This window comes from Platalea leucorodia, assembly GCF_965183815.1.
Source record: "Platalea leucorodia genome assembly, chromosome: 2".
Taxonomy (NCBI): Eukaryota; Metazoa; Chordata; class Aves; order Pelecaniformes; family Threskiornithidae; genus Platalea; species Platalea leucorodia.
In genome coordinates, this window is record NC_138824.1 from 40623808 (window position 1) to 40644990 (window position 21183).

Here is a 21183-nt window from a genome sequence, read left to right on the forward strand (position 1 = left end):
AAATGATCTAATGGTGCTGATAAATTGTAGTTATCATTGGTATCTTGCTCTAGTAGCCTCTTGTGCTCTTTAATTTGCATCCACAGTCTCTAGTCCAGACAAATTATCTTAGGTATTGGAAGCCCTTTGACTAGCTAATACAATGCCTATAACTACAATTGGTCTGGATGTTGAAATTTCATGCAAACTTATTAACATAACTTCTTCTTTCCTTTTTTTTTGCTTTTATGAGCCCATCAGCTTTTATACTGCAACAGAAATCATTACTTGTTATTCACTGTAACATATCTAATTTTAGATTGCAAACTGCTTGGGGCAGGTGTCATGTCTCATGCATTGTGCAAACTGGATATAAAGAGAGAGAGACATAAAACAATTCTTTAATGATAGACTATTTTTAGATTACATCTTGAAATCTTGAGTAGGAAACAGAAGATTTAAATGAATTTCTTCTTGTTCCAAAGGAATCTTTTTTTTTTTTTTTTTTTTTTTTTTCAGCTGTCAAATGTCACCTTGTGTTTCAAACTTCAAAAAGCAGGACTCAAGCCTGCCACTTTTATTAATCTTCATTACATAGCTTCTGGACAGAATTGGTTCTCACAATCTTAGTAATCAAGTTGCTTTTCAGCATCATAAAGTTAATTTATATTCATTTCATTCTGTCTTATCTTCAGTTCAGTGACCTTTCCATCCACTATCTACCATTACGTTTGAGCAGAGCATTTTGAGTATTTTGATGTTTTATCAATTATTTAGAGGTTCTGCTTTAGTTTTGGATACAACCCACAGGCACTCAAAGTGCTGTAAAGTGTTTATAATATTAGCACAACTTGACATAACCAGAGAATATTTATTTCATATATCTTGTAAGAATAACTTGTAAAGATATAAATAGCGAGTCTCAAATCATCTTTGAAAATGCGCACTTTTGAACATACGGCTTTTTAAACTTTTCTGAGATTATACTCAGGTGTGATGTTCAATTGCAGTGTTCAAAGTTTCCAGATGATAACTTCCAAATTCTCAGATATTTATGAGAAAAATAAAGAGAGAAAGGTAGAGTAGTATTGAACAACATTTGATAATATTATATTATCAACATTTTATAATAGTGTATTTTCATCTTACATTCAAAATACAGTCATGTAATTTTAAGAAGTTTTGTCATAAATGGAAGGTTTTGACTGATTTTAAAATTAAAGGTAAAAGTACTATAGGGAAAAAATAAGGTTTACTGACCATTTTTGATTTTATGCTTACAAATTGTTCTCTTGTTCAATCTAATGGGTATGTTAACAAAAACTTTTCTAAAAACAGCTTTACTCTTAGTTGTTGGGTTTTTTAATAATCTTGTGCTATAAAAATAGACATTAGCTTTCATTCTTCATGAGACAGAATAAAAGATTAATGTCTTCTATTGTTATTAATTATTCTTTAAACACAGTGCTTCTATTAAGTATTGTATGACAATATTAATTACATTGTTTTGATGCATGTTATGATAGAAGAGAGCTGTTTATTTTATGGATATTTTACCATGTTACAATCGATATCCTGAATATTGACCTGCATTTATATAAATGTTTTTAGTTCACAAACTAAACAAAATGTGATGGCCATGAATGAACCAAATGATAAATGATGAAAAACAGCAGACAGCGTAAGAGCAGTTACTCTTGTTCAACATTCAAGTATTGCAACTCCAAATCATTTGTCAGCTGTGAACTAAAGTAGTCCATTGCAGTATGATTTCTATTGTCTGGTAAGGAGCAGACAAATTCAAACTGTTCTCTTATATTTCAGTATGCTTGTCTTTCTAGAAAAAAAATGACATCACTACTACTCTGTGTTTCTGAATTTGAGGTTCTAATGCTCTTTTACAGTGAATTACGTTCACACCCACTTGAAGGTTCATTTTTACAGACACAGTAGAGTAAAGGGACCTTAGCAAAGATAAGAATCAGGCTATGGCACATTCTTCAAAGATGAAACAGAGTAATATAACATTGAAGTAATTATGGTGACCAAAACAAATTAGGGATTGATAAATATCTTCCTGCACTGCAGTTTACAGGAACATGCCTTCCAGATATGCCATTCACTTATGTTTTTTGAGTTGCACTAAGTTGTTCTGAAGATCTTGCCTCTAGGACATTATATATACTTGCAGTCATGATATACATTGTTGAATATCCAGCAGAGCGTTATATCAGCTGTTTTTACTTTTTGTGTCAATGCCTACTAGTGATAAAAGGATGCTTGCCTCTTCTGTTTTAACTGGCACAGTTAGAAGCCAGAGGGCTCACTGTTAAGCCATTACAGATTTCTGCTCTGTCTTTGAAATTGTTAATATAGCATGACATTCCCATTTTGAATCTCAGATAGTACTAATTTTTCTTATTTTTAGGAAGCCTTCTTTCTGCCTATTTGTGAACAGTTACTTCCTCTACCCATATGTTTCTTTTAATATTTGTGTGAGTTTGTTAACATACTTTAATAAAAACACTATGATTGAAAAAGGAGAGATACTTCTAATGGATATGCAAGATGATGATGAACAACATTTTAGCACTTTATTGAGTTCTTTGAAGTAGTAAAAGTTGGATGCAAACTGTAGCTGTCAGTTCAGCTAAATACTTCTGCTTTTCCTGTGCAGTGAGAGAACATTTTCTTTTCTTTGGTTACCATATTATCAACTACTTTCTTATTCACAGATACTGCCCTACATGACTTTCAGCAATGATAACTGTCAGCACGGTGATAAGGGTAGGGAACACACATCACAAAGGTGTAGTGGGAATAGTCATACAGCATAGCCCCATGAGCAAGAAAACTCAAAGGTAATGCAAGGAAGGGACTTATTCCATTTGTTGTGACTAACTTTGTCATCTAAAGTTTACAGTGCCGTAAAATTGCAATCCCTCCAACTCTCAAAGTTTTCCCATTATGAGGGTGATTTGAAAGATTTTCATTGCTCAGAGAGAACAGTGTCCTCTGTAGAAGAAACAAAAATCCACACAACTCTTTATGCTAGACTTCCTCCAGGAACAATAATCACTGAAAAGAAGACCCGTGTGTCAAGAGAGACTTCCTCATGAAGAAATCTAGTCATCTATTTGGCAGTAGATAGGACTGGGAAACTTGTATCCCATAAGCTAAATGCAGCCTAAAAATTTCCTCAATCACATTAAAAACTCAAGTGTTAAACTCACATCTTTAAAGTTTTGGATTATATTATTATTGTAGTTGTTGCTATTGTTGTTGTTTCACTTGGGTTTTTTTTTTAGTGTTATTTATGATTATGTAGACCAACAAATGTGTTTTGAAGCCAAATTTGACCCTCAGAATAAAAAACAGTTTCTCATCTATGTACTCCACCTTACTCCCTTCTCCATTAGGAAACCATCTTTTCCTTTTTTGTTTTCTTTCTTATGTTGGTATGACAAGAGATATTACAATCAGTTCAGTATGCCTCTAGGAAGTAGGCATGAAATGTGATTTTCTTATGCCTAGCTGGTTTATGACCTTCTGAAAAGGAAAACAAATTAATTCTTAAGCAAAATATTATAATCAATATTTATCCAAATCTTGAGAAAGATGAGATTATAATTGGTTCAGGTATGATACAAATAAGAATCAAAGAAGAAACACTGCTTTGAAATATTGAAGAACCAGAGCTTATTCCTGTAAAGATAATTTCTAAAGAATGTGTCTTGTTTCATTTATTATGGGATTCAGGGATATGGGAAGCAATGGAGGAAAATAGTGGCATTTAGGGAATGATGTAATAATAAAATAAATATCAGTTAGGATACTAATGGAAGACCAAAAAACAGTCTCATTTGAAAATAAGAAGTATTATTCTTAGCCTCTCTGAAATATAGTAACCTATTGAATCTGTAGAGTGTTGTACCTGGATGTCACCCAAACAGTTCAGCTCTTCTATGCTTGAAGTACAGATGTAGTAAAAGCACACTGTTGCTAATGCAGCATTTACCTTTAGTGAAGTATTTATTGATAGGCATGAAGTTGAATTAGAACCTTTGGAATGTATTAAAATTCACAGGAAGAGGAAGCAATGAATTACTGCATATAATTTTTAAAGCATTACTGCTAGAGCAGCTGCCAAATTGCAGCAGTGCAAATGAGAACACAAATATTTTTAAGTCTTCCTCAGTCACAGAAATCCAATACACATATTCTTCTGAAAGATCTTCAAATGTATTTGAAGCAGTGTTTCATGTGTAAATAGTCCATATGCAGCATATGCACATAATCAGTAAGAAAAGCTTTTAGTCTTTAAAGACTCCTATAAATGACTTCTAGCAACAAATGACTGGTATGAAAGTTCTATTTAATTTTCTGAAGGTTGGACTACAGAATTTAATAACTTTACATTTCTTGTGAGTAGGTAAGTTATAAGCATAGAGCTAAAGCTAGAACTTGAGACATACAACATCATTTGCTACTAAGAAAATGATAGCTGACTTCAGTATTTTAATGTCCAATTGATAAATAAGACTAGCATGTGTTGTACCCATATTTCATACAACTCACAGCAAATAATAGTTACAGATCTTTTCTATGTGATTGCCAAAGTACCATTTTATTTAATAATGCTTCAACAATAATATGCAATCTACAGCCAAAAGCTGGACAAATACTATATTTGCTACAGAAATTAATACAATTAGATTACAGAAATCTTCATAACATTAGACTCAATTTGGCCTTTACATACAACCTCTAATAATTCCAATAAATGTATTTTTTCTTCACAACATCTAAATTAGATGGCTATTACTTCCAAATACACTGGGCTTTTTTCCCTCTGTTTTTTTTCCCCCAATTACATCACTGTGTACAAATTCATCCTTTTTTCTTTTTATTTTAATTTTTTCCTTTTTTCTGACAAGGCTTCATAGATTTATTCTTGATTAATTTTATCTGAGTCCTGCCAGCTAAATATGAGTAAACAGATGACTCAATCTGATCTAGCCATATCCTGCATAAGGCGGGGATTTACGTTCTTAAAAACCTCCTATTGAATAACAATCAAGTCCAAATGTACCTGGGAATGTCTACTCTGTAAATGTTCTATTCCTTAGGTGCATTCCTGATTAGTTACAATGTTGCTTGGGTGGCCAATTTTGTCACTGCACAAGATGTGCACAGCTACTCATTCTGGTAACATGGACTTAGTGTTCTGCTGCAGTTCACATTTATGTGGATAGTTGACTGAACTCTGTGTCAGATCATGTCAGGAGTACAGAACTACTGTGATACCAGTGCTACTTTTTGCAGAGTGATCAAGGTCACGACTACAGTCTTCTCAGCAGAGAGCTGGTCGGACTGGATCATCATGAACAGAATGGCCTGAATGGACAGAAGGTCACCTAAGTTAGCCTAGCTGGATATTCTGCTCACAGAAGCCCCTTCTTCTTTTGACTTTTTTCCTAGATGACTTAGGTTACATCTTCAATATCTTAAGTAGTTATGCTGAACACATTATAGTTTCCTGGACAAACACTCACCTCAGTAAAGCATATTTACATGCAATACTCCAGAGTCTTGAGAACTTCTGGAGTAGATAGTTGTGTCCACTCTGCACGCTGGACAGACTGTCATTACTGCACAAGTATCATCCCATCATTCTGTACATTTCAACAACACAAATCTATCTTTAATTTCTCTGCTTCCCACTTGCTTCCTGAAAGACACGCCCAGTAGACCCATTCAGCATTCATGTTGCAATCATTGCACAGCAATGGCTGCTCTTTGTTGCTCTTTCCATAGGTTTGGACTGGAGAGGACCATAGCGTAGCCCTGAAGGGGGTCAGGCAATCCCAAATAAGGTAGTTGGGCTTGGCATTATAGACTTCTCTCTCACAGTATCACATACATAGAATTAAAACACTTAAATCTGCATGCACATAAATGATTATTTTCTCTCTGTCCTTACAAATGCAACACCCTTTCCTGCCTGGCCATCACAGGCCAGTAGATGCCAAAGACTGTGATCTTTCATATTGTGGGCTCAGACATAACTGACAGAGGCAATTTCTTTTCATGAAGGCTACCTACCCAGTGCTGGTACCTTTCCACAGTTACAGTCATTCTAGAATTGTTGCTCTAATTCTGTTTATATTTCACCTACACATTGTTCATTTAGATCCATCCTTTAATGATGACAGGAATAATACATCCACTATACTTCTTCTACAGGGCTCTACGTGACTTCACACATAGATGTTGGCCACACAGGAAAAGAAAGTGCTACCAGCAATATTCAGAAAGGCAGGAGAGAACATATCACTTTCACCATAAAATCAAATTTTTTAAACTAAACCAAAACCTCCAAGAACTGCATTTAAGTTACAGATAAATTCCTGATACTTACTATGCTTTTGGCAACCTAAGTAGTAGGGTACACAGGCAGCCAGGTCCTGCTTGTCCTTAGGGGTACTGTGGAGGCAGGCAACTCAAAGTCTCCAGGTACATGAGGATCCAGATAGTAATTGCACCTAGTGGCTTACAGCCCTGCACCCTTCCTCTTTTTCCATAATCCTTATGCATCTATTTCCAAAACTAGTGTTTCACTGTCCTGTCCTCCAGGTCAACTAAGCTCTGAGCTTCAGTCCCTGATACAAGCTAGTCAAGATGAACTTTTCACCAGCCTTATCAGTCCAACAGGGTCTGTAGCCTTAAGCTGATGGCAGCCTTGGAACAGAAAGTGTTTAGTCCCACATCCCCCCCACCCCCCCAAAGTGTTTGTTAAGGTTAGAAGGGCAAGTATATCAGCAACTAGTCAAGTCTGGAAACAGTGTACATTGCATTGTCATCCCTGGGAGCCAGGTCTGGATCAGAAAACTGTATACGGGTAAAGAGGTCTAAGAGGCTCTATCCACCAGACTGTGTTAAAGTTTTGTCATCTGTATAACTCCTCCATTTCACACAGATGGAAACTGCATGAATTAATCTATATGCCACACAGACAAAATAGAAAACCTGGGACCCTAGTAAAATTTAGAGTTCACTCTGACATAATAGAATATATATGTCCTTGTCATTTATGCTTGATTGACTGAATACTTTTCCTCACTCAGTAGACCATGGACTAAAAAATCAATGAGGCAACACCTCAACTTTAATTTTTTTGTTTATTTATCCCCAAAACTTTTATTTACAAGAAGTACATTTATTTACAAATTTATCCAGCAATCAGAAGATCAGCAAAATAAAAACATACTGTAATACCTTTTGTCATTCAGTTGTTTTATGGAGTGTTCCTTTTTTTCTTTTAAATTATACAAATAACTATTAGGGTTTAGGGACACGTTCTGCATATTGTTGTTAGTTTTGCTGTATATCTTTCAAGCAGATGATACTCCAAAATAAGCCATAGGGTTGCTTTCTGTCTTGGATTCTGAATGAGGTAAATTCTTAAGATGTTCTGTGTTCTACATTGCTCTCTGAGAAGTAAATATTGGCATTGGCCTAAGATTTATGAAACAGAAAGAATTACTTTAGCGGTGTTTGATCCATGTGACAGTGGCATGCGTATATGTGTATATGTGTATATGTGTATATGTGCCTGTGGTATGCGCACCATATGCATATGCATATGAAGAAACTGTTCTTAGATGTTTTAAAAAGCACTTATCAGTCTGCTTCTGTTAACATAATACACTCTTCTTTATTTAGTTGTATGTTTACATATGCAAACCAATACCCATATCCATATAAATATAGAGAGTTGTGGCTTAACCTGGCAGGCAGCTAAACACCACACAGCTGTTCACTCACTCCCCTTTTCCCAACAGTGGGATGGGGGAGAGAATCAAAGGCAAAAAAAAAAAAAGCAAAATTCATGGGTTGAGATAAAGACAGTTTAATAGGACAGAAAAGGAAGGGAAAATAATAATAACAATAATAATAATGATAAAAGAATATACAGAATAAGTGATGCACAATGTAATTGCTCACTACCCACTGACCAGTGCCCAACCAGCTACTAGGCAGCGATAGTTGCCCCCTGGACAACTTCCCCCAGTTTATATACTGAGCTTGATGTCATATGGTATCGAATAGCCCTTTGGCCAGTCTGGGTCAGCTGTCCTGGCTGTGCCCCATCCCAGCTTCTTGTGCACCTAGCAGAGCATGGGAAGCTGAAAAGTCCTTGACTAGTGTAAGCACTACTTAGCAACAACTAAAACATCAGCGCGTTATCAACATTATTCTCATCCTAAATCCAAAACACAGCACTATACCAGCTACTAGGGAAAAAAAATTAACTCTATCCTAGCCGAAACCAGGACATAGAGCCATATATATTTGAGGAATCAGTGGTATGTTCTAAACAAAAGCTGAAAAAAAAATCTTTTTCTATGCATACACAGATGAGGCCTTAAAATTCTATTTGGACTGTTGAGAACAATATTCTTTTAAAAGGATCTTAACAGTATTTATCTGTAAGAATTCACTATTCATTGAAAGACAGGAAGAGTAAAGCTACGGGAATGTACAAAACAACTGCAGAACCCCCAATGCAGCCATGCAACTTTAGGCTGAGGTAATTGGATCTCATATATTGCGTGGTTACGAGGCAAGAGGAGACATATAAGATGAGATATAAAGAGACTACAGGAAATGGAGCTCATATCTAGTTAATATATTTGTGCTTCACAGCTGCATACAAAATTCTGTTCTGGTATGATTCTGAGGAATGGTCATACCATCTTCTGGAGAAGCCATAACATGTAAGACCTGTGAACTGTCAGTACATGGTTACCATGGGACTCTTTGCAGTTACAGTTAGGTTACAACTCTGACTTTTTCCTCCACATTTATAGGACTATTTGCAATTTCCATTCCTAAATAAAAATGCCTTTAATTTTCATCTGGATTTGATTACTTGCTTGATTCTAGATTTGCCTCTTCCAATCAATTCCTTTATTCTTTGAAATGTCATTTGAATCTGGAATTGAAGTTTTCATCCTCCAGAAATTTTAGAATTTGGGGCATTTTTTCATTATGAATCAGAATGAAGAATGCAAAAGGTGAATTTATAGCAAAAATAATGTTTTGAGAAAAACTTGTTTCAGAGAGCGCAGAGTGCATATTTTCTATCATTTTTAGGCCAGCAATCTAGATCTGCCCAACTAGCTTGGGGAACTGGGACCATGCCTGTTTTCTGGGCAGAGGTCCAGAAAAATAAATAGTCAGCCAAGAAACGGTCTGACCAGGAAACCATGCAACCCAGGTTATCCATGGAGCTGTGGCATTCCTGTATCCTACCAGTTGTACTATAATTTAGCCAGAGCTCCCAGGCACTTGGGCAGCCCACAACCAAACAGGTGGGATTTCCGGGAGCCAGGGAAACCACGTGTCAGTCATTTGACTGGTATGTGAGGTGACAGAAAAAGAGGCATTCATGCAAGCCTTCCAACCTACCCATCTGCTTTGGTTTTGGTAAGTTTCTGTTAAGTCAACAAAGTTGCAAGGGAAGCCTTTAATTGCATCAGATTAATGATTTTCAGAGAAGAATTATTAGTCGTAAAGTTTTGCTCAGTTCTGAGTTTGGATAATTCAGCAAGGTAGAGGAAGAACTTTTGCATCATTTCAGTGGCATCCCATTTAAGTCCTACAGCATAGATGATAAATTGGAGCATGCTGGAGTGTAGCCAGAATACACTACACTCCAGAAATTCTCACCCAGCATAATGACTCTTAGGAGTGTTTCCATATTGGCATAAAATATAGTTGTCCTAAAATTATAAATTACCTAGAACTCTTTGATAGCCCCACAAATAGGAGCATAAAGGGAGTTAAAAACCAGACCTACTGTTGCAGTGACTGGACCTGTGTCTCAAAAAAGTACCTAGACCTCAGCATGTACTTATCCTTACAAGCAATACAAAGCAATTATTAAAATATTCTAAAGCAGAATACAAAGTACAACTAAAATTTCTTAAATGCACCTTAAATTACCTTTCAATGATACATTGGTAAAACATATTTCAGGTACTTTTTTTTTCCCTTTTTTTTTTTTTTCCTCCCGTAGAGTTTACAAGAGAATCAAGGGACAAATAGCTCCTACAGTGTTATTACTTTGCATTGCTGCTTCTGCCTCATTTTGACACATCTGGGGCATGCAATTATTCACAAAGGTCATTTTCCACACAAGAAAAGGACAGTGACCAGAAGGCAGCATTTAGGCTGTGAATACACCATGACAATTTAATCAATGAGAAAACTCCAATGTCAAGAACCAGTTTATTTCTGGGCTGACAAAGACTGACGTCTCATCAGTTCCTTGCAAAACTGAGTAAAGGCACAGAGAGGTCAGAGTCCTGGTGCAGCACCAAAGGACTATAAACATTCAAATACATTAGTCATAAAGGTTGAGACAATCTCATCTTTAGATGGTCATTTTATAATTAGCTTGAAGAGCAAAGTATCATTCACAGAGTAACAGTTGACATGCATTTGTGGTTTATGCCCACCAAAACTAGTCTCTGTCCTTCTTAATTTGCAACTTCTTAAAATGACAGTCATCTCTTTTTTCTTTCTCAGTAAATTTCAACAACCAGGTCAACAGAAAGAATTTAGCTGAGGTTTACTCATCTAAATGACACACTACAGAAATCCCAAACTGAAATCCTAAAAAACTCCACAATGTTGGCACATAGTTATGGAAGTATTTGCAATGAATGGCATCTGGGCATGCCTGAAATGTTTGTAAAATACTAAATAGCTTAACTTTCAAACTCCATCATGATCCACAAATTAGATGCTTGCTCACATCTCATGCCTGTTGCGCTCAGTCTGATAATAATGCTTTGTGCTGCAGGTAATATATAAAGTAGACTGAGCTCAATACTTACTGGAGGGTGTAAGGATACAATTCCATTATTATCTTTAGCCAATTGTTACTAGACTACATGTGTACTTATTGGTATCTATGCCATATTGGTATCTATGCCATACACCTCTTGCAGAGGTGTAAGACTATGGAGGAAGACAACACCAGCTTCTCTGCAAGTAGTGTAGTTTTACACCAGTTTGTGACAAATGTAAAACACATGTTGGTTCTCCAATGTCTGACCTAATCATCAGACCATCTGGCACTGTATGAGGACATATTCTGAGTTTGTTACAACAAAGATATGCTAAAATGCAAAACCTTAACTAGACATCAATGGATGGAGACATTTAGAAGAAAAAGGGTTCCAAGTAGTTTTCCACTGACTGTTAATTGACTTTTTGAATAAATCTTTCAAAACTAAATTAATTAATCTAAAATGATTCTCAGATAGCATGAATCAGATAGCTTTGTGCTGATATGCTCTGATTTCTGTGTACTTTTGATGTGCCATGAGTTTTAATTAATGAAAAAACAGACCAGATCCTCTTTTTATTTACATCGATATTTTTTTATTGCAAACCCCTTCACATATTTTTAAGTTATTTTATTTTCATTCTGGGAAAATAGGTCATAGATTTTATCTCCACCCTGAATGTATTTCACTTTTACCATTTGAATAAGAGACCTTTCAGTGAGCAGCAATGCTCAAGTAGGGTTTTAATTTTGTTTGAATCTTAGAAGCCATACCTGCTCTTTCATGAGGACAACAGGGTAAGGCAGTTCTTAATTCAGCTTATGGAAGTGCTCAAACTGATCTATTGCCATAATCAGATGCATCATAGATACAAGAAAGAAATGCATACAGCTCTGTGTTTTCTCCTCTCTACAAAGACCCTACCACAGATGTATCTTTTGCATTCTCTGTGGACCACTTATAAATGGATTTAATCTCCAAGGAAAGGTAGTACAGGAAGACTAAAACTGTAGTGCACAAACTCACTCAAATTGTAAAACTGAGCTGTTTCTTGCATTGTGAAAAACATGACCAGAACCTGATCAGTTCACGTGTTCAGTCATCCTAAATGCCTGTTCCATGCAGTTTAATGAAAATGTGGCAACATTGTTTAAGAAATACAAACAAGCAAAATGTATAATATGAATTTAAAAAGATCTGTTCTGTGGTATTTGGTTGTTATTCACCAACAACATCTACCTGTGTGCAGAAAGTCTGTGGCTCCTCAAGCCTGACCATTGCAGATGCTGAAAGAAACATATGGACAGTCTGAGATTCTGCAGCAGCTCTTTGATCCACATGTACTTGGCACAAACCTCTATCTAGCACCTTGATTGTTGCATTAGATGCATCCTTCCTTATTTCCCTGAGAAATTAACTCCCCCTAGTTCTCCATGTCATCCATACTGCATAGAATCATAGAATCATAGGTTGGTTTGGGTTGGAAGGGACTTTTAAAGGTCATCTAGTCCAACCCCCCATGCCATGGGCTGGGACATCTTCAACAAGATCAGGTTGCTCAAAGCCCTGCCCAATCTGACCTTGAATGTTTCAGGGATGGGGCATCCACAGCTTCTCTGGGCAATTTATTCCATTGTTTCACTACCCTCATGGTAAAATATTTCTTTCTCATATCTAGTCTGAATCTACCCTCTTTTAGTTTAAAACCATTACCCCTTGAACTATCACAACAGACCCTACTAAAAAGTCTGTCCCCATCTTTCTTGTTGGCCCCCTTTAAGTATTGAAAGGTTGCAATAAGGTCTCCCCAGAGTCTTCTCTTCTGCAGGCTGAACAATCTCACCTCTCGCATCTTTCCTCATAGGAGAGGTGTTCCATCCCTCTGACCATTTTTGTGGCCCTCCTCTGGACCTACTCCAATGGGTCCATGTCTTTCCTGTGCTGAGGGCTTCACAGCTGGATGCAGCACTCCAGGCGGGGTCTCACCAGAGCAGAGGAGAGGGGCAGAACCACGTCCCTCGACCTGCTGGCCACACTTCTTTTGATGCAGCCCAGGATACGTTTAGCCTTCTGGGCTGTGAGAGCACATTGTCAGCTCATGTCCAGCTTTTCATCTACCAGTACCCCCAAGTCCTCCTCTGCAGGGCTGTTCTCAATCCCTTCATCCCCCAGCCTGTATTGATACTGGGGGTTGCCCTGACCCAGGTGCCCAAACTTGCACTTGACCTTGTTGAATCTCATAATGTTCACATGGGCCCACTTCTCAAGCTTGTCCAGGTTCCTCTGGATGGCATCCCACCCCTCAGGCATGTCAACTGTACCACTCAGCTTGGTGTCATCTGCAGACTTTCTGAGGGTGCACTCGATCCCACTGTCTGTCATTAATGAAGATATTAAACAGCACTGGTCCCAATACAGACCCCTGAGGCACACCACTCATCACTGATCTCCATCTGGACATTGAGCCCTTGACCACTACCCTCTGGATGTGACCATCCAACCAATTCCTCATCCACCAAATAGTCTACCCATCAAATCCATATCTCCCCAATTTAGAGAGAAGGATGTTGTGGGGGACTGTGTCAAAGGCCTTACAGAAATCTGGATAGAGTACAACCATAGCTCTTCCCTTGTCCACTGGTGTAGTCACTCCATCATAGCAGGCCACTAAGTTGGTCAGGAAGCACTTGTTGCCAAACAACAATACAAGTACCTCTTCAGTCCTTTTTCCTCCTTCTTCTTCAACCATGACTCCTGTAGAAAAGCTCTTCTGCTTAAGGGTCATTACAAGAACTGAACTGCTTCAGGAAAGAAATCTTTCATGTATTGAATGATGTCTGTTTGAGAAGAGGTGCCTAGCTTAATTTTTGGATGTGTACTTTCAATCAGATGAGTTGCACCCTCTGTACCATATTTGGGGGGGGCACTTTGTAGCTGCTTTTCAAGATCAAAAACATGAATATCTATAGATATTTGGATTACATTCTCAGCTGGTGCTAGCTTGCAGGTGTATATACTAAAATCAAGACTTGTCATCGTATAGCTGTGTGAGAGATCTGACCAATTTATTTATACTAGAATGAAAGAAAAAAAAGGAAAAAAATCCACTCAACTCAACCCTGAGATTCCCTCTAATAAAAAAAAGTTGTGATATCAAACCATGAAAAATTAATCTCAGCATAATTATTTATGTGATTTTTTTTATGAACTGGAACCCCCAAGTGATTCCAGTATCTCTCTATTCACTTTGCTAACAAACCTATCAAAATAGATTACAAGGTTGGTAGCCTTTAATCAACAGTATCTAAAACTGATATTCCAATGATGTTCATGAAAATAAAAATCTGCCTATCTTCTACTAAAAAGGGCATGAATTTTAATCTGGTTCATGCCCATGTTGAAAGGACTTGATCATAAAAGTGATGTCTACAAAGATTCTAATATTATTTCTATACATGTAGTAAATTAAGGAGACTTGAAGTACACACAACCCAGCAACCAGGCATCATTCTGTGACCATCTGCACAGTCAAGGGCACTCATCCCACCTCACCCTCAAGGCAGAATGGTGGGCACTTGTCTGAGAGCGAAGGCTGCAGCTCTAGCTGGGGGGTCTGCACCATCTACCCCAGCAGTGGCCAATGCATCCACCTAGGTGGAACTGCTGAAGGGAGAGGCTGCCGTGCAGACCTCAGACTGCAGGAAGTGCCCAGACCTTTCTCCTGGGAGAGGGACAGGTGGCAGACCTGCCTGCAAAAGTTGTTTCCACATGGAGGACCTCCTCCAGCAGGTGGCTGAGTTGCAGGAGGTGGTGAGAAGGCTGCATAACATCAGGGAGGCTGAGGAGGAGTTAGACAGCTGGTTCCAAGCACAGTCTGCAGTGGACCCACAGCCCACGGCCAAACAGCCAAAAACTCCCCCACTGGCACACACAAAAGGGAGGGGGGCCAATAATTCAGGAGAATGGATGGTTGCAATGACAAGGACAAGCAGGAGGAAGATAATTCCCCCGAAGCCTGAGGTGCCCTTGCAGAACCGCTTCACAGCTCTGCAGACTGAAGAGGAAAGACTTGTCACACCAGGAGAGATGCTTGAGCTGAGTAAGGCAGCCCAATCTGCTCCCTATACAACAACCAGAGCAACTAAGAAAAGGCGACTGGTGATAGTAGTAGGAGACTCTCTTTGAGAAGTACGGAGGCACCCGTTTGCCGACCTGATGCATTCTTTAGGGAGGTGTGCTGCTTACTGGGCGCTCCTATCAAGGATGTCACTGAGAGACTAACAAGCCTCATAGAGTCCACTGACCACTATCTGCTGCTGCTGTTTCACTTGGGCACCAGTGATACAGCCAGGAGTAGTCTGAGGAGTATCAAGAAGGATTACAGAGCCCTGCGAGTGGCGGTAAGGGACTCAGGAGCACAGGTAGTTTTTTAATCAATCCCGCCCCTGGTCAAAGGGAAGGGGTTTGAAAGGGCCAGCTGAATCTGAGGAATCCACAAATGGTTACAAGACTGGTGCCACAACCAGGGGTTCAGCTACTTAGACCATGGGACTTGCTTTGAAAAATCTGGTCTATGAGGAGCTGATGGGGTCCATCTTTCAGAGAAGAGGAAGAGCATCTTTGATTATAGGCTTGCCAAGCTGGTGAAGAGGGCTTTAAACTAAAGTTGCCAAGGGAGAGGAACCTCAATCCGTCTCAATCCTACCAGTTTGATGCCAGTGCCAGCAATAGATGCCCAGGGCCTGGAGAAGAATCACAGATCAGTAGGAGAGCACCTGAAGAGCAGCACAAAGGAATTCCAGCCACTCTAGCCAGTAAGTCAGCTTCATTGGGGGGCCAACTTAAATGCCTCTCTGTGTGCAAACACATGTAGCACGGGGAATAAACAAGAGGAGTTAGAGACATGCGCACACCTGCAGGGCTACAATCTTATTGGCATCACGGAGATGTGGTGGGATGGCTTCTATGACTGGAGTGTTGGAATGGAAGGATACAGGCTCTTTAGGAAGGACAGGCAGGAGAGGCAACGAGGGGATGTCACCCTCTATGTCAATGACCAGCTGGAGTGCATGGAGCTCCACCTGGGGATGGATGAGAAGCCGACTGAGAGCTTATGGGTCAGGATTAAAGGGAGGGCAGGGACAGGTGACATTATAGTGCGGGTCTGCTAGAAGCCACTTGACCAGGAAGATTGAGTGGATGAGGCCTTCTATAGACAGATGGGAACAGCCTCACGTTCGCAAGCCCTGGTCCTCATGGGGGATTTCAACCACCCCAACATTTGTTGGAGGGACAATACAGCAGGACATAAGCAATCCAGGAGGTTCCTGGAATGTGTTGATGATAACTTCCTTCTCCAAGTGACAGAGGAGCCAAAGAGGAGAGGTGCTATTGCTGGACTTTGTTCTCACCAACAAGGAGGGGCTGGTGGGGAATGTGAAGCTCAAGGGCAGCCTTGGCCACAGTGACCATGAAATGGTGAAGTTCAAAATCCTTAGGGCACCAAGGAGGGCACACAGCAAGCTCACTACCCTGGACTTCAGGAGAGCAGACTTTGGCCTCTTCAGGGATTTGCTTGGTAGAGTACCATGGGATAAATCCCTGGAGGGAAGAGGGGCCCAAGAAAGCTGATTAATATTCAAGGATCACCTCCTCCAAGCTCAGGAGTGATGCATCCCAACAAGGAGGAAGTCAGGCAAAAACACCCGGAGGCCTGCGTGGATGAACAAGGAGCTTCTGGACAAACTCAGACACAAAATGGAAGCCTACAGACAGTGGAAACAAGGACAGCCAGCCTGGGAGCAATACAGAGAAATTGTCCGAGCAGCCAGGGATCAGGTTAGGAAAGCTAAAGCCATGATAGAATTAAATCTGGCCAGGGGCATCAAGGCAAACAAGAAAAGCTTCTATAGGTACGTCAGTGATAAAAGGAAGACTAAGGAAGGTGTGGGTCCCCTTGGGAAGGAAGCAGGAGACCGAGTTACCCAGGATATGGAGAAGGCTGAGGTACTCAATGACTTTTTTGACTCAGTCTTCACCGGCAAGTGCTCAAGCCACACCGCCCAAGTTGCAGAAGGCAAAGGAAGGGACTGGGAGAATGAAGAACCACTCACTGTAGGATAAGATCAGGTTCAAGACCATCTAAGGAACCTGAAGGTGCACAAGTCCATGGGACCTGATGAGATGCATCTGCAGGTCCTGAGGGAACTGGCAGATGAAGTGACTAAGCCACTATCCATCATATTTAAGAAGTCGTGGCAGTCCGGTGAAGTTCCCACTGACCGGAAAAGGGGAAACATGATGCCCATTTTAACAAAAAGGGAAAAAGGAAGACCCAGGGAACTACAGGCCAGTCAGTCTCACCTCTGTGCCTGGCAAGATCACGGAGAAGATCCTTCTGGAAACTATGCTAAGGCACATGGAAAATAAGGAGGTCATTGGTGACAGCCAACATGGCTTCACTAAGGGCAAATCGTGCCTGACAAATTTGGTGGCCTTCTACAATGAGGTTACAGTGTTGGTGGATAAGGGAAGAGCAACTGACATCATCTACCTGGACTTGTGCAAAGCTTTTGACACTGTCCCGCACATCATCCTCGTCTCTAAATCGGAGAGACATGGATTTGATGGATTGGCCACTTGGTGGATAAGGAATTGGCTGGATGGTTGCACTCAAAGAGTTACAGTCAATAGCTCGATGTCTAAGTGGAGACCAGTGGTGAGTGGTGTTCCTCAGAGATCGGTACTGGGGCCGGTGCTGTTTAACATCTTTGTCGGTGACATGGACAGTGGGATTAAGTGCACTCTCAGCAAGTTTGCCAATGACACTGAGTTCTGTGATGCAGTCAACACACTGGAGTGAAGTGATGCCGTCCAGAGGGACCTTGACAAACTTGAGAGGTGGGCCTGTGTGAATCTCAGGAAGTTCAACAAAGCCAAGTGCAAGGTCCTGCACATGGGTCAAGGCAATCCCAAGCACAAATACAGGCTGGGTGGAGAATGGATTGAGAGCAGCCCTGAGGAGAAAGACTTGGGGGGTGTTTGTTGATGAGAAGTCCAACATGACCTGGCAATATATGCTTGCAGCCCAGAAAGCCAACCGTATCCTGGGCTGCATCAAAATAAGCGTGACCAGCGGGTCGAGAGAGGTGATTCTGCACCTCTACTCCACTCTCGTGAGGCCCCACCCAGATTACTGCCTTCAGGTCTGGGGCCCCTGACATAAGAAGGACATGGACCTGTTGAAGCGAGTCCAGATGGCCATGAAGATGATCAGTGGGCTGGAGCACCTCCCCTGTGAGGACAGGCCAAGAGAGTTGGGGTTGTTCAGCCTGGAGAAGAGAAGGCTCCAGGGAGACCTTATAGCAACCTTCCAGTATCTGAAGGGGGCCTACAAGAAAGCTGGAGAGGGACTTTTTACCAGGGCATGTAGAGATAGGACAAGGGGTAATGGCTTTAAACTGAAAGAGGGTAGATTTAGATTAGGTATAAAGAAATTCTTCACTATGAGGGTGGTGAGGCACTGGAACAGGTTGCCCAGAAAAGTTGTGAATGCCCCATCCCTGGAAGTGTTCAGGGCCACGTTGGATGGGGCTTTGAGCAACCTGGTCTAGTGGAAGGTGGCTCTGTCCATGGTAGGGGGGGTGGAACTAGATTATGTTTAAGGTCCCTTCCAAGCCAAACCATTCTATAATTCTATGATTCTATGAAATTAATAATTTAAATAAGTACAAATGTATAACTGTATGTACAAAACAAATGTGAAAGCCAATCTATTTTTCTGGCATAATCATGGATTATATTAATGAGCTTGTTAGATTTCAGATGAACGAATAAGTCATATTTATGTTAAGAGAGGTAGAATATGTTATCTTACACATAGGTATCTGTGTAAATTGGCATGATTTAGTGGAAAAGGACTGTAAATAAATAGCAAGCCTGAGAAAAGAAATTTTAATTTCAGTTGTTTTACCTAGGTATTTAAACAGTTACTTAACTTCAGAATTACTTTTTGGTTACACTATCATTGACATCTCATGACTTTTGATTGATTGATTTATAAAACTTTACTGGCAAATTAGTTAGGACCTGTGCTTAATATCCTGACTCCCATTATTCACACAAATAGAGTTGGAATAAGTTTAGCACTTTGTAATGACTTTGATCATGATCCTGTTGACAAGTTTCAATAAACTATGTTAATTAATTTACGATTCTGAAATATCCTATCCACTTTTTATTTGTATTATCAGTTATTTTGTTTTGTAAAATTAAAATTTTCAAGAGCAGAAAAATTACAATCATAGAGCATTAAGGAATTAAGAAACATACTAATCAGGCTAAATACTTAAAGCATACTCTGAGTGCCAGAAAAATCAGTTTCAGTACAACTACCTGTCAGGGCTTTAGGCTCGGGATTAGACTCAAAGGATGGTTATATGCTTCATCTTATATGACGTAACTAACAAGATGTCTGATGCTTGTTCAAATTTAGTTTACCTGTGAAGAATTAGATTGCTGAGAATGTGATCTACAAAAGCTAGAATGACCATCTAGGTGTGTCATTACTAGTATTGGCAAGGGAATCATGTATTACTTTTTTCATCACAGTTTATTAAACTGTTCTTATTTAGGATTCACTGACACAGAGTTATGCATCTAGGCTAGACCCAAAAAAGCCCAAAAGACAACTTAGCTGAATGAGGTATAATGGTGAGTAATGGGAGCCATCCTAGTCTTTAACTGATGTTGAAAACCTTCTTTCAGCTGTCAGTTACTTTGCCTAAATTCCATAGCTACTTCATTGCTAAATTTCAGAAGTTTCCAGGGCACATAGTACATTCGTATCCTAAAGTGTATTTGACCAGGTAAATGCCTCAGCACCCAAGCTGTCACGTCCTACCTGGGGAGGAGGGGGGAGGAGTGACTAAGATTCACAAATCCTCTCGGTGTGGATTAAGGTGGGCCAACACTCAAGGTCCGTACACAAACAGCAGCTTCAGCAGACAGCTTGTATAGAGACAGAGATGGAGTACAAATATTCAATACCTGCCAACCCTCTCATGATTATATCTACCCCAGCTACATGGCTAAGCTATGCGGCTTTATGGAAAATCAAGGTAGGCCATGCAGTACTTAACTGCAATTTAATAACTTTAACAACTTAATAACCTTAGGAGAAGTGAAAGAGAGAGAAAGGGAGAGAGAAAGAAAGAAGAAGAGGAGAATCACCAGTCCTGGATCCAGCGTTGGACCTGCCAACGGGGGTATTTGCTGGAGAGAGCCCCAGAGAAAGAGCGAGAGTCCCTATTTATAGATTTCAGTCTCTGGACTTCTGGAACCTTCTCTTGTCCCAGTTCCAGAAGTGGTAGAGATGATACCCATCGAATTAAGAGGGGCGACCAGTCAAACCAAGCAAAGTAATACCAGGACTGTCCCCCAGGCAGTAGGTGTGGGGGGAAATAAAAGGCTTCACAGCCCGCGGGCGATGGGGCCGAGGCAAGGCCGTCCTGTCTTCACAAGACTCCCTCCCTCACCCTCACTCCGGGGTACTGTCTGGTCCTGGGTCCTAGCAACCATCACTCTGCATTGTGGTTTTAGCACCAAGGCTCTTTAAGACATCTCGTTATTTTGCACTAGCAGTTCTCTACACAAGCCTAACTTGGATCCAGAAATTAGGCCATGAGAGTACTCTTGAAGTCTTGATGTCAGTGCAAAGAACAAGCACACAGTCAGATGACTTGTGATGCACAGGTGAAGAAACCATCTGCTTTTCCTGAATTAACTTAAATTAGTTTGGGTAAGGGAGCCTCATACATATTCACAAATATCTTATTTTCCAGTTAGATAGAGCATTTCCAAAGTGACAAAAAATGGCTTAAATACTTGAATATGTAAAGAAAATTTAAGATGAAGTCTTCATCATATTGTGTGTGTTACAGTTAGTCAGCTGTGGAGTAACAGCAGGTAGTACCAGCAGCACAAAAACGTCCTTGTCCAAATAGTTTTGTTTTTCAAAGAGGGAGAAGAGAGAGTGTTTCAAGCAAGCTTCAAGCATACCTACTGGCTAGGAAGAAATGGGGGAGATTGCACTAAAGAACTGATGGTAAGCTGCTATAAGCATGCTCAGCAGCAGATGAAAAAATATCCATGAGGCTTCACAAATATAGTTTTGGGTGGGAAGCATATATCAATTTACAGAATTCAGAAGCAGAAGTAAAATGAATTAAATTATGAATTTAAACGACACCTGGATGTTGAACCTTAGTGCCTGAAATACTTTTAAGCAACTGTATCTGTCTAATGACTTTATCTTCTAGATTTAAGTTTGCCTTTTCATTAC